Source organism: Rhinopithecus bieti, unplaced genomic scaffold, assembly GCF_001698545.2.
Source record: "Rhinopithecus bieti isolate Rb0 unplaced genomic scaffold, ASM169854v2 scaffold_32401, whole genome shotgun sequence".
Taxonomy (NCBI): Eukaryota; Metazoa; Chordata; class Mammalia; order Primates; family Cercopithecidae; genus Rhinopithecus; species Rhinopithecus bieti.
This window is the reverse complement of record NW_016813717.1, coordinates 52,327-65,969: the sequence shown is the minus strand read 5'-3', so window position 1 is coordinate 65,969 and position 13,643 is coordinate 52,327. Positions and strand designations below refer to the sequence as shown.

At 44.7% G+C, this 13,643-nt stretch overlaps 1 protein-coding gene across 2 annotated transcripts in view; it reads left to right on the top strand.

Annotated features, from left to right (window-relative positions):
• Nucleotides 1-13,643, top strand: part of USP22 (ubiquitin specific peptidase 22) — a 42,038-nt gene that overhangs the window by 1,122 nt on the left and 27,273 nt on the right. The gene's annotated exons all lie outside the window — the stretch shown is intronic.

The following is a 13,643-nucleotide window of genomic DNA, read 5'->3' as shown; positions in this document are numbered from 1 at the left end:
CCTCCCCCACCTCCGCCCTCCCCCTCCCTTATCCTTCTTGGCCCGGGAGGGGCGAGTGCTTCCGGGCGGGGGGCGGTGTTCTCCGGCCCGGCTGCCTGGGGAGCCTGGGACATCAGTGGGCGGCCCCGGTCGTTCTTCCGAGAGGTCCCTGCGAGGAACTCTCCTGGTTCCGGAGGGTTCGGGGCTGGATGGGGGTGCAGAGAAAGAAATATTTCAAAAAAATGAGTAAAGGGTGGGGGGTGCCGTCGGGGTCTGGGCGTTGGTCTGCAGCGATCACCCGCCGCCGGGAGCGACCTTGGACGGGAGCTGGGGCAGGGGGCGGGTTGGGGGACGCGGGACGGCAGCTTCGCGGCTACATTGGGGCCCGCGGGGAACTGGAGGTGGAGGGCGGCAGGTGCTGGGGCTGGAGCGAGCCTGTGGGTTCGGAGCCGCTGCCCGGGTTTGCGTTGCGGCCGAGGCGTGGACTTGGAAGCGCGCCGTGTGTTGTGGGAAGCCTTAGCCAGGAACGAGTCCCCTTCGGGAGCACGGTCTTGGCGTCCAGCGGTTAGGCCTGCTAAGGATTTGGAAATCAGAACGTAACATGATTATTCTATGTGAATAAACTTTATTTTTACAGTTTGACGCGCTTTTGTAGATTACAGTCCGAGATTGGGAGTTGTGAGGGCAGTTTCTACCTTGAGTGGCATTTTTTTTGGGGGGGAATACCAACAGGCCTGCTGAGATTGTAGGGTATGTTAAGCAGCAACTCAAAAAAAAATGTTTTTTTTTATTTGAGACGAAGTCTCGCGCTTGTCCCCCAGACTGGAGTGCAGTGGTGCAATCTCGGCTCACTGCAACCTCCGCCTCCGGGGTTGAAGCGATTCTCCTGCCTCAGCCTCCAGAGTAGCTGGGATTACAGGCTGCTTGCCACCACGCCCGGCTAATTTTTGTATTTTTAGTAGAGACGGAGTTTCACCATGTTGGCCGGGCTGGTCTCGAACTCCTGACCTCAGGTGATCCACCCGCCTCAGCCTCCCAAAGTGTTGGGGTAACAGGCGTGAGCCACCGCGCCCGGCCTCAAAATTTTTTTTTATCTGTAATGATATCGGGAAGCACTCTGTCTAGATGAACTAAAATCAGACATAAAACGTTTCTGTTAGGATCGGAGTTAGAGTCTTCCTAGTAGAATTGTGTGTCTTGAAGAAAAGATGGCCTGACGTGGCGCGGTGGCTCACACCTGTAATCCCAGCACTTGGGGAGGCTGAGGCAGGCAGATCATGAGGTCAGGAGTTCGAAACCAGCGTGGCCAACATGGTGAAACCTTGTCTCTACTAGAAATACAAAAATTAGCCGGGTGTGGTGGCGGGCGCCTGTAATCCCAGCTACTCGAGAGGCTGAGGCAGGAGAATCACTTGAACACGGGAGGGGGAGGTTAGAGTGAGTGGTGATCCGGCCGCTGCACTCCAGCTTGGGTGACAGAGCAAGACCCCGTCTGGAAAAAAAAAAAAAAGATGGCCTGGTTGAAGCCGGCCTTCTACAGGTGCATGTCCTGTTGCCACTCTGGGGTCGGTAGTGTCTGGATTGGGACGTGACGCGCCCAGGATTCGTTTGTACTTTGGATGAAGTGGGGAATGCCCCATTCTTCCTCTCCCTCCTCCTTTTCTTTTTCCCTTCCATCCCTCCCTCTCCCTTTCTTCCCCTCTTTGGTATTTTTTTAACAAAGTTGAAGGAGTCAAGTTTAAACCATCATTAACTAACTTTGCCTAATTTCCTAAAGGAAAGAATTATTATTTATTTTTTTTTTTTTTTGCGTTACGGCTCTGATTAATTTTTACTTACGGTTCTGATTAATTTTTTAATTTCAGATGTCAGTTGCTTAGTTTCAAAACTGTTGAGCCACATGTATGTTATTTACCAGTTAGAAGTTGAGCTGTAGACGGATAGTGAAAAAAGTTTTCAAAATTCTGGTGGGGGCTGCTGCAGTGCCAGTTGGCAGTGTGCCCGCAAGGAGCCGTTAAGTCCTCCATGCTTTTACCTCTGACTTACCTGTATCACTTCATGTGCGGTGTACTGCGTTTCTAGCACTTTCTAGTGGCCCAGTTAAGCAAGAATTGGTTTGAGAAATAGTTTAACAATTTGAGAAATAGTTTAACAAACCTGGTGGATAACAGTTGGACAACCTGCATAGAATTCCCATCAGATCTGTAAGCTTAGGACATTTTTGTTTTTTAAATTTTATTTTATTAAAAATTATTTTTTTGTAGAGGCAGAGCCTTGTTCTGTGACCCAGGCTGGAGTGCAATGGTCTGATCAGTGATCACTGCAGCCTCAGGCTCCTGGACTCCAGCCTCTCCTGAGTAGCTGGGACTACAGGCGTGTGTCACCATGCCCGGCTAATGTTTTTTTACTTTTTGTAGAGATAGTGTCTCACTATATTGCACAGGCTGGTCTTGAACTCCTGGACTCAAGCCATCCTCCTGTCTCCCAAAGTGTTGGGATTACAGGCCAGAGCCACTAAACCCAGCCATATTTTTGGTTTTAATGATGTGAATTTGACTGTAAAAGTACTTTAAGCTGATGATTGTGCCACTGTACTCCAGCCTAGGCAACAAAACCTATCTCAAAACAAACTTCAACTTGAATTATAATCTTTGTAAACAAACAAAGGTACTTTTTGAGATTCACATCTTAGGTGCAGTTTAACTACAGGAATGAATCCCTGAATGAATAGGAATTACGAGTTTTGTTATCTAAGGACAGGTGGGTTATGGATTTTGTACCCAAACTTTGATTTTTCTTTTAATAGGCAGAACATGACAAACACATGACCAGGCTTGATAAGTTTCTGTCCAAAAGAAGCTTGAATTGGAGTAAAACTCTTTTTTTTTTGAGACGGAATTTTGCTGTTTTTTCCCAGGCTGTAGTGCAATGGTGCGATCTTGGCTCCCCGCAGCCTCTGCCCGGTGGGTTCAAGTGATTCTCCTGCCTCAGCCTCCCAAGTAGCTGGGATTACAGGCATACGCCACCACGCCGAGCTAATTTTGTATTTTTAGTAGAGATGGGGTTTCTCCATGTTGGTCAGGCTGGTCTTAAACTCCCGACCTCAGGTGATCTGTCCATCTTGGCCTCCCAAAGTGCTGGGATTACAGGCATGAGCCACTGTGCCTGGCCAGAATTGCAGTAAAACTCTTGTATTGATGACTATAAAAATATTTCTGCTGGGCGTGGTGGCTCATGCCTGTAATCCCAGCACTTTGGGAGGCCGAGGCAGGCGGATCATGAGGTCAGGAGATCGAGACCATCCTGGCTAACAAGGTGAAAGCCTGTTTCTACTAAAAATACAAAAAATTAGCTGGGCGTGGTGGCACGTGCCTGTAATCTTAGCTACTCGCGAGGCTGAGGCAGGAGAATCGCTTGAACCCGGGAGGCAGAGGTTGCAGTGAGCTGATATCATGCCACTACACTCCAACCTGGGTGACAGAGCAAGACTCTGTCTCCAAAAAAAAAGAAGATATATATATATTTCCATGATTTAGGACTGGCACAACCACAGTGGCCTCTCCTTTGTGTTTTTGGTGTGTGTTAAATATAACAAAATTCTTACCATTTCAGGGTTTGTCTGTAAAGATAGGAACTGGCAGGAAGTGATTGTGATTTAACATTCTACATTATATTTTGAATGTAGACACTTTGGAGAACAGGTAAGTTTGTTGTTGTTGTTGTTGTTGTTGTTGTTTGAGACGGTGTCTGGCTCTGTCGCCCAGGCTGGAGTGCAGTGGCGTTATCTCAGCTCACTGCAAGCTCCGCCTCCTGGGTTCACGCAATTCTCCTGCCTCAGCCTCCTGAGTAGCTGGGACTACAGGCGCCCGCCAATACGCCTGGCTAATTTTTTGTATTTTTAATAGAGACGGGGTTTCAACGTGTTAGCCAGGATGATCTCTATCTCCTGACCTCGTGATCCGCCTGTCTCGGCCTCCCAAAGTGCTGGGATTACAGGCATGAGCCACCATGCCTGGCGAGAGAACAGGTAATGTATTTGAAATCATTTCTCTCTTTGAATCTAAAATTTTATAGCACTGTTCTCAAAACACATTTTTTTATTTTTTATGTATTTATTTTTTTTTGAGATATGGTCTGTCTTTCAGGCTAGAGTGCAGTGGTATGATCATGGCTCGATGCAGCCTCGACTTCCTGGGCTCCAGTGATCCTCCTGCCTCAGCCTCCCAAGTAGCTGGGACTACAGGCATGCACCACCGCATCTAGCTAATTTTTGTATTTTTAGTAGCAATGAGTTTTGCCATGTTGCCCAGGCTGGTCTTGAGCTAAGCGATCCTCTCGCTTTGGCCTCCCAAAGTGCTGGGATTACAGGCATGAGCCATCCCTCCCAGCCATCCAACAATGCCTCAGTTAGTCTTTACTGGCTCAGCCAGGTGCTGGGATGGTGGTGAGCACATTGTAGACAGCTCTCATTACTTCTTTTTAATAGTTTAGCTCATTTTCCTGATATGTGCTATTGTATTTTATTATTTATTTATTAAAAAAAATAAAGACTGGGTCTCCCTATGTTGCCCAGGCTGGTCTTGAACTCCTGGTCTTAGGAGGTTCACCTTGGCCTTCCACAGTGCTGGGATGATATGTGCTATTTTAAAAGTAGACTTTTAAACTTCGTTTATTTGAGGTGTGTACTTTTTACTTTATAGTGAACTGGCTCTTTCAAATCATCACAACAAAGCATTACACCGTTCATACTAAGTGGGGTCTAAGTAAAAGATCTAAAATGTCAACATTTTTCTGTTTAAGGTTTTAATTTTGAGGTCATTATAGATTGACATACTGGTGTAAGAAAATAGAGTAATCGTGTGTATCTTTCCCCATTCTCCTAAGGGTGACTTCTTGCAGAAATGGAGTACAATTACCACCAGGATATTGACATTGGTACAGTCTGTCTGTGATAAAATCCACTGTCTTGTTCAGATTTCCCCGCTTTTACTTCTACTCATTTGTGTTTGTGTATTTAGTTCATTCACTACACTGCGTACTTTATTCGGAACTCATTGGTTTTTATTTGATGGCCTTATTCTGTCTCAGAATCGCACATTACTTTGAGTCTTAATGTCCCCTTGGGCTCTTTTAGGCAGTGACAGTTTCTCAGGCTGTCCTTTTTGGTGACCTTGAGAGTTTTGAGGAGTCCTGGTCATGTAGTTTGTAGAATGTCCCTCAGTTTTGGTTTTCTGATGTTTTTCTCAAGATTCAGCTGTGGTTATGGGTTTTGGGAAGGAAGACCACGGAGGTGAAGTGCTCTTCTCATTCCTGTACATTAAGGATGATGCTGTCAAGATGTGTTGGGTTGCTGGGCTTGACTGAATGTCCGAGGTCATGTTTGCCAGGTGCCAGGTTTCTCCACTGCGGAGTGACTCTTTCCCTTCTCTATGTACTGTTTACTTTGGAAGGGAGTTAACTCTGCATAGGTACTCTACTGGGATGGGGAGTTCTGTTCCTCCTCCTTGAGGGTGGAGTAGCTATTTAAATTATTTGTAACATTTCTGTATGGAAGATTTGCTCATCCTCACTCATGTGTTTACTCACTTGTGTATATCAACATGGACTTGTGGATATTGAATGTATGCTTTGGGTTATCATCCAGTGCTGTGTGGTTTGTTTTGTTGCTCCCATCATCTGGCTGTATCCACTGAGAGCTCTTTCAGCTGGCTCTGGTGTCCCTTTCACGTAGCCACATTATTTTTTGTTTGTTGTTTTTGAGCACTTCCTTACTTTCTGGAAGGACACCATGTTCTGGGATCATCTTATGTGTTTTCTGCCCCAGCCTTAGACTCTAGCATTTTCCAAGGATCCCTAGTTCCTTTTTTGGGAGAATGGAATTAGAAACCAAGATCTGAGCACTGGTGTGCTCATTATTACTGGGATATCCTGGCTTCTTGGTCCCCTCAAGGGACAGAGCTGGGAAACAGGTGTGTATATACAAATGTGTGTATGTACAGGTCTGTAATTATTTTGATATATATCCATCAGCATCCACATGAGGCTCTACATGAGTTCATGTTGGTATCTCCAGCTCTAATCCATTATCTATAGGGATTATTCTAGCCTTCCCCTCCAGCTTATCTGTAACTTTTCTGTCCAACAGAGAAAATCCTGGCTCCCACTGTCCACAATCTGTTTACTTACCTCTTCTGCTTTGGTATACATGAACAGAGGTTTCAGAATTGTTGTCCTGTACTCCCTTGGGATACGACCCCTTGGAGTACTGTGCTCAGTTACAGTTCCTTTTGCTTTTAGTTGTACACTCTCACCTCATCTCCACGTTATGTAGGTGCTTCCCTCCCCACCCCTCTTGGCGGAGTTGTGTTCTATGTGTGTAATATAATCTGTTTCTTCTGCCTCAGCCTGCATTCTGTAGGGCCTCATCAATGATTTTAAAAATCATTTACATTAAGATTTGCTATTTGTGCTTTAAAGCTCAGTGGATTTTGACAGAGGCATCCACAACTACAGTACTGTACAGAATAGTTGCACTACCCCAAGAAATCCCTGTGCTTCACTTACTAACTCTCCACAACCACTGATCTCTTCTCCGTCTCAGAGGTGTTTTCCTTTCCAGAATGTTATATCATTGGGTTCATACAGTCTGCAACCTTTTCATACTGGCATCTTTTGTCTAGCAGTATCCATTGAGTGGCTGAAAGTTCATTCCTTTTTTTTTTTTGAGATGGAGTCTTGCTCTGTCACCCAGACTGGGGTGCAGTGGCGTGATCTTGGCTCACTGCAAGTTCCGCCTCCCGGGTTCACGCCATTCTCCTGCCTAGTAGAGACAGGGTTTCACTGTGTTAACCAGGATGGTCTCAATCTCCTGACCTCATGATCCACCCATCTCGGCCTCCCAAAGTGCTGGGATTACAGGCGTGAGCCACTGCGCCCCGGCTGAGGTGAGCTCAATTTAAAGGAAGGCTAGCCTAAGCTGGTCAGTACCAGGAGGATTTTGCCCTGGCTTACTTCTGCCCATGTGTGCCCCTAGGCAGCTTCCAGCATCTCTTGGGCTTCCTCATTTCCCATTTATGACAATCGAGTACTCACCCCCATCCTTGAGGGATACATTCCAAGACCCCCGATAGATGCCTGAAACCACAGATAATGCTGAACCCCTTATGTATTATGTGCAGACTTTTTTGCTTCATAATTTCATGGATAGATTTGTTCTTACTGTAGATCTTGGCAAACTCATCCTTTAATATTGTTTTCTTTCCTTATTAAGAATTTTCACCTTTTCACGTAAAAGAAGCCCTTTATGACTTTTCTTGGCATATCCAAATTGCAGCATCAGTACTCTTGAGCTTTGGGGCCATATTAAGCTAAGTAAAAGTGGCTTGAACGCAAACGACTGCAACAGTTGATGTGATCAGCAAGACAGCTACCAAGTGACTAACGGGCAGGTGGCTTAGATGGCATAGAGAAGCTGGACAAAGGGATGGTCATGGGAGAGAGCGAGATGTCACTCAGTTTCATCCTGCTTCTCAGAACGGCGGGTTGTTTAAAGCTTCTGAATTGTTTATTTCTGGCATTTCCATGTTACTATTTTGAGACTGAGGTTGACTGTGGGTAACTGAAACCACAGCAAGTGAAACTAGGTAAGGGAGGACTGCTGCAATATTTTATATTTCATACATAATTTCATTCTGGTTTTGGTACTTGGGATACACTTTTTAGGTAGGCCTGGCAAGTAAGTCTCCTGACCTGTCCAAGGACATCACCAGTAACTGCTGGGTCCCAGCCTTGAAATGAGGTCAGTCTGAGGTCTTGCCCTTGCTGAATGAAATTACCCCTTTTATAGATTGAAAGGTCTGTAGTCACTGTACCCTTAGATTGATTTTGGCTCTGAGATTGAGGGGCCTGAGTCTGTATGCTGAGGTTTCTGAGGTTGGGGAACTTAATTTGAGAAGATTATCTAATTTTGGTGAAGTCTTTAGCTTTTTAGTGCCATATTTTTTTCTTATAAAGGATAGAATATTTAGGCCAGGCGTGGTGGCTCACACCTGTAATCCCAACACTTTGGGAGGCCGAGGCGGGCAGATCACCTGAGGTCAGTAGTTCAAGATCATCCTGGCCAACATGGTGAAACCCTGTCTCTACTAAAATACAACAAAATTAGCCGGGTATGGTGGCACACGCCTGTAGTCCCAGATACTCGGGAGGCTGAGGCAGGGAAATCACTTGAACCCAGGAGGTGGAGCTTGCAGTGAGCCGAGATTGCGCCACTGCACTCCAGCCTGGTAACAGAGCAAGACCCCGTCTCAAAAAAAAAAAAATTTTTTTTTTTATACCTGTTCCTTCACTTATGTCAGTGTTTGAGTCCTTGAAAAAGTCGCTGAAGAGAAAGCACAAGAATAAACTTACCTTCCCAAGATGCTCAGGTTTTAGACCAGTAGGAAGTCATGGGTAATGTATGAAAAGTGTACTGCTTCTTAAGGTGGTGTGTCATGTTTGCACACTTCTGAAAACTGGACTCAAAATTCAATGTACTGTTGAGTCATCCCATAGGGTAAGCCCACATCTGGTTAACTACAAGGGCTCTGACCCCTCTTGCTCCTCCCCATCCTTCTTGGTCGGGGTGGGAGGTAGTGTGAGTAGGAGAGAAGAGAATAGGATATTCAGAGGAATATTCTTAATATTGGGACCAAATTAATGAATTTGGCAGGGTGTTTCTGCACTGCGTAAGATGAGCAACAATTAAATTGCTGATTCCTCTCCTAATTCCTGTCATATACAAATCCTAGTGATGTTTCGGGATTTACTTACAGTCTACTGAATCTAGTTGAATTAATTTATAGGAGAAAGGGATTTAATTCAGAAATCATTGCAAGGGCTATGGGAGTAGCAGATTCTAGGTTGAGTTTCTGGGAGAACCCGCCAGCCTGGGGAATCCTGCCTCTGCAGGAGCCACCACACCAGGAAGTGGTGTGCTGGGCTGCTTAAACAGTGCCACCCTCCGGGGTCCATTTTAGCATGTGGATGCCCCCACTGGGCCTCTCTCCTTGGCTTACTCACCAGCCCCACCATCTGCAAATGTGTCCCAAGATATGTTTGGAACATGAGCCGCAAGGTTGCCTGGGGAATGAATTTTTTTTTTTTTTTTTTGAGATGGAGTCTGGGTCAGTCACCCAGGCTGGAGTGCAGTGGCGCGATCTAGGCTCACAGCAAGCTCCACCTCCCTGGTTCATGCCATTCTCCTGCCTCAGCCTCCCGAGTAGCTGGGACCACAGGCACCTGCTACCATGCCCGGCTAATTTTTTTGTATATTTTTAGTAGATACAGGGTTTCACAGTGTTAGCCAGGATGGTCTCGATCTCCTGACCTGGTGATCCGCCTGCCTTGGCCTCCCAAAGTGCTGGGATTACAGGCATGAACCACCATGCCTGGCTGGGGAATGCATTTTCAACGTTTTTTTTTTTGTTTTTTTTTTTTTGAGACAGGATCTGGTTCTGTTGCTCAGGCTAAAGGGCAGTGGTGTGCTCTTAGCTTGCTGCAGCCTTGACCTCCCGGGCTCAAAGCATTCTGAGTAGGTGGGACTACAGGTATGCGCCACCACGCCCAGCTAATTTTTGCATTTTTTGTAGAGATGAGGTTTCACCATTTGGCCCAGGCTGGTTTTGAACTCCTGGCCTCAAGCTGTCCGCCCACCTCAGCCTCCCAAAATGCTGTATTCCTGGCATGAGCCAACGCGCCTGACTGTGTTTTATAGTTTACCGTGCTGTGAAGGGAGGTAGAATAAAAATGAATGTGAATCCCATGTGAGTGACCCGGGCCTGCTGTAACAAACCACCACAAACCAAGTAACTAAGAACCACAGAAATTTCATCTCAAATTCTGAGACTGGAAGTCCAAAATAAAGTGTTTGCAGGGTAGCCGCTCCAGAGGCTATTCCTGGCCTCCTCCAGACACTGGAAGACGTGTGCTACCTCACTCATGCGTCTGCCTCTGTTACATTTAAATCTGATACAGTATTATCAATGGAAGTGCTGTTCCACAGTGTAGATTGGGGAAAAATAAAAATACAGTTTTGGCATTGTTTAAATACATTCTGAGAAACGCATTGTTAGGCAATTTTGTCTTTGTATGAACGTCATAGAGTGACTTAACACAAAGCTAGATGGTACAGCCTGCTGCACACCCAGGCTGTGTGATGGAGCCTGTTGCTCCTAGGCTGCAAACCTGTACAGCATGTACTGTACTGAATATTGTAGGCAATTGAAACACAATTGTAAGCATTTGTGTATCTATAGCTAAACATAGATAAGGTTACAGTAAAAATATGATACTATAATCTTCCGGGACCACAACTGTACATGCAACCGGTCATTCACTGAAACATTGCTATGTGGTGCATGACTATACCAGACATTAAGGTTTTATCAGTATGTCAGAGACAGCTGTTTATTGTATCTAGCACCAATTGTCTTGTTGGTTGGCTGCTTGAATAATGTTAGAGAAGCTGTCTCTTAGCTGTGTTGGCTCCATAAGGCCTGTAAACTGTGTCTTCCCTGGTTATTGGTAAACCCGTGCAGAAGAGCATCCTAGGTTGTGTAGTAGAGATAGAATATAATGAAGTGTGTAGCACAGCAGGGGCTTATTGTATTTAGCTGTTTTGTTGAGTGTTATATTTCTGAGATTCATCCACGCTGTTGAGTATATCATAGGTTCCTTTTCATTGCTGTCTACTGAATTAACTGTACTGTAATTTATTCTTTTTACTAGTAATGAACATTTTTGTTTATTTTCAGTATTGGGGTGTTGCAAGTAATAATGCTACAGAAGTCCTTGTACGTGTCTTTGGTCGTATGTAAACCCATGAGTTGAATGGTTAGTCTGTAGGGTACATATGTTCAGTTAAATAGTTGTCTTCTGTCCATTTATTTTGAAAATAAGAAACCTACAACCAATAGCAAGAATGCTAAAATGAATATTGTATACATTTATATGGATTCGTTGTTAGCTTCTTGCTAACTGGTTTTATTTCTGTATCTTTTTCTGAATCACCTCAGGGCTGATTGTAGACATCATGATAGTTTACCTCCTAAGAATTGGGATAGTCTCCTACATAAGCACAATACAGTTATCACACTCAGAGTTTAACTTTTCAAATAGTGTTATCTAACATATATTGTCCAACTTTAAATCCCTGAATTGTTCCAGTATCCTTTATGCCTTTAAAAGTTTGCATATCGGATTCAATCCAGGATCATGGATTGCATTTGTTTTCATGTGTCTTTAGATTTGGGTCATCTAGAAATTCCTAGCCTATTTTTCTTTCATTACATGAATATTTTTGAAGAGCTCAGGTCAGTCATTTTGCAGAAGTCTTTCAATTTGGAAACACCTCCCTACTTCTCAGGAGCAGATTCCAGATGGGTGATGTTGGTCTGAGCACCCCACAGGCGCTGCCACGTTGTCCTCTGCACCTGCCTGCTCTGCGGCAGGGATAAGTTTGGTTAGGGTGGCGTTGGCCAGAGTTCTCTGTTGTAGAGGTAATCTTTTCCTGTTTAATTGACTGAAGTAGTCTCTGGAGTGATACTCTGAAACTGTAGGTATCTATTGCCTCAATACACAAGTACACATGTGTACATGCATGCATGCATGCATACATACATACATACATACATACACAAGCGGCCTGAGTTCCATCTCTGTGGGTTCAACCACAAATCAAAGATATTTGGGGGAAGAAAGGGATAGGTGCATCAGTAATGAACATGTACAGACTTTTTCTCATCTCATTATTCCTGAAACAATACACTGTAACCACTGCTAGCATAGCACCTACTTTGTATTAGGTATTATAAGTAATCTAGAGATGATTGAAAGTTTATGGGAGGATGTGCATAGGTTATTTGCAAGTACATTTTATATCAGGGACTTGAGTATCCATGGATTTTGGTACCTGAGGGGATCCTGGAATGAGTTCCTAGATACTGAGGGACAGTTGTATATGTACCTTAATGTATTTTTTTATCCAGGTGACAGTCACATAATACAATTAACCATTTTAAAGGAATTGTTCAGCAACATTTTGTGGTGCACACTACTGTGCAGTCACTGCCCTACCTCTTATCAAAATTGAAAACGTTTTAATTTGTTCCTTGTTCTACCTGTCCCCAGCCCCTGGCAACGTCCCATCTGAGTTGTATTGGTGGATTTACCTATCCTGAGTATTTCATATAAACAGACTCATAGGATATGTGATCCTTTGTTTCTGGCTTCCTTCACTTAGCATGATGTTTTCAAGGCTGGTCTGCACTGTAGTGTGTGTCAGTACTTTACTCCTTTCTGTGATGGAGTAATTAATATTCCATTATATATATGCTACAGTTTGTTCATCCACTCATCTGTTGATGAATATATGGGCCATTTCTACTATTTTGACAGTGTGAATGACACAATTTTTTGTTTGTTTGTTTGTTTTTTTGAGATGGAGTCTCGCTCTGTCGCCCAGGCTGGAGTGCAGTGGCCAGATCTCAGCTCACTGCAAGCTCTGCCTCCCAGGTTTACGCCATTCTCCTGCCTCAGCCTCCCGAGTAGCTGGGACTACAGGCGCCCGCCACCATGCCTGGCTAGTTTTTTTTTTTTTTTTTTTAGTAGAGACGGGATTTCACCGTGTTAGCCAGGATGGTCTTGATCTGACCTCGTGATCTGCCCGTCTTGGCCCCGCAAAGTACTGGGATTACAGGCTTGAGCCACCGCGCCCGGCTGACACAATGTTTTTTATCCAATGGTTCTAGCATCCACTGATGATTCTTGCCTGAATCAGTTATTACTATGATAAATATAAAATGAAGATCTTGTGTTTTTGTCTTTCTACGATATTTATTAGATGGAATTCTGTGAAGAAGACTTTGTGTTTGTATAGTATTAATTTCTTTTTTAAAAAATCTGAGGGGTACGTAGTAGGTGTATATGTTTTATCAATCTGGACTTAGGGATTCTTTTAAAACTCAGTATAAATAAGTCCTTACTCATTTCTGTGCTCGAATCATGCAAATACTGCCAGTGGTGGCTGTCCCCGTTCACACATCCCGTTAGTATTGTGAGTCAGTGGCGCTCCTGGGTGGTTGGGGGTGTAAGGGTTCACTGTGCTCATCATTGCCGTGATTAACATTTCAGGTTTCTGAGGTCTGTTTCTTGGTAGTGCCCTGTTCCTTTTTCTTTCTTCTGTACTTTGCTTTGATTCATGTCTCCCTCCCTTTTTCTTACTGCTTCTAAATTTGCTGTGGTCCTGGAACCTGGATTCGCAAACCTGAAATGCCGTCTGGGTTAAGGGTGACTAGGTGTGAGTTGCTGGCCTGCAGTGGGGATGGGAGCTGGACTTGAGGAGCCCGTCAGGATCAGGAGGAGGAGGTGTGTGAACATCCCTGTAGCTTACAGGGTTTTGGCAGTTGTGGTTGTGGGCTGACTTTCCTTATGGGGAGCTAGTTTTCAACTCCCTGTTTTGGAGAATTGAAAGGATTAAACTGATCCTCTAGAGTGATAAGCCTTGGAGATGGAATTCCCTGTCCTTTCCTCCAGTAGCTGTCTTGGGGGAGTGCTTTGCTTGACTGTTTCCTCAGAGCACCCCGTCCTATCACACAGTGCTCACCCTTCCTCTTCTCTGAATTTCA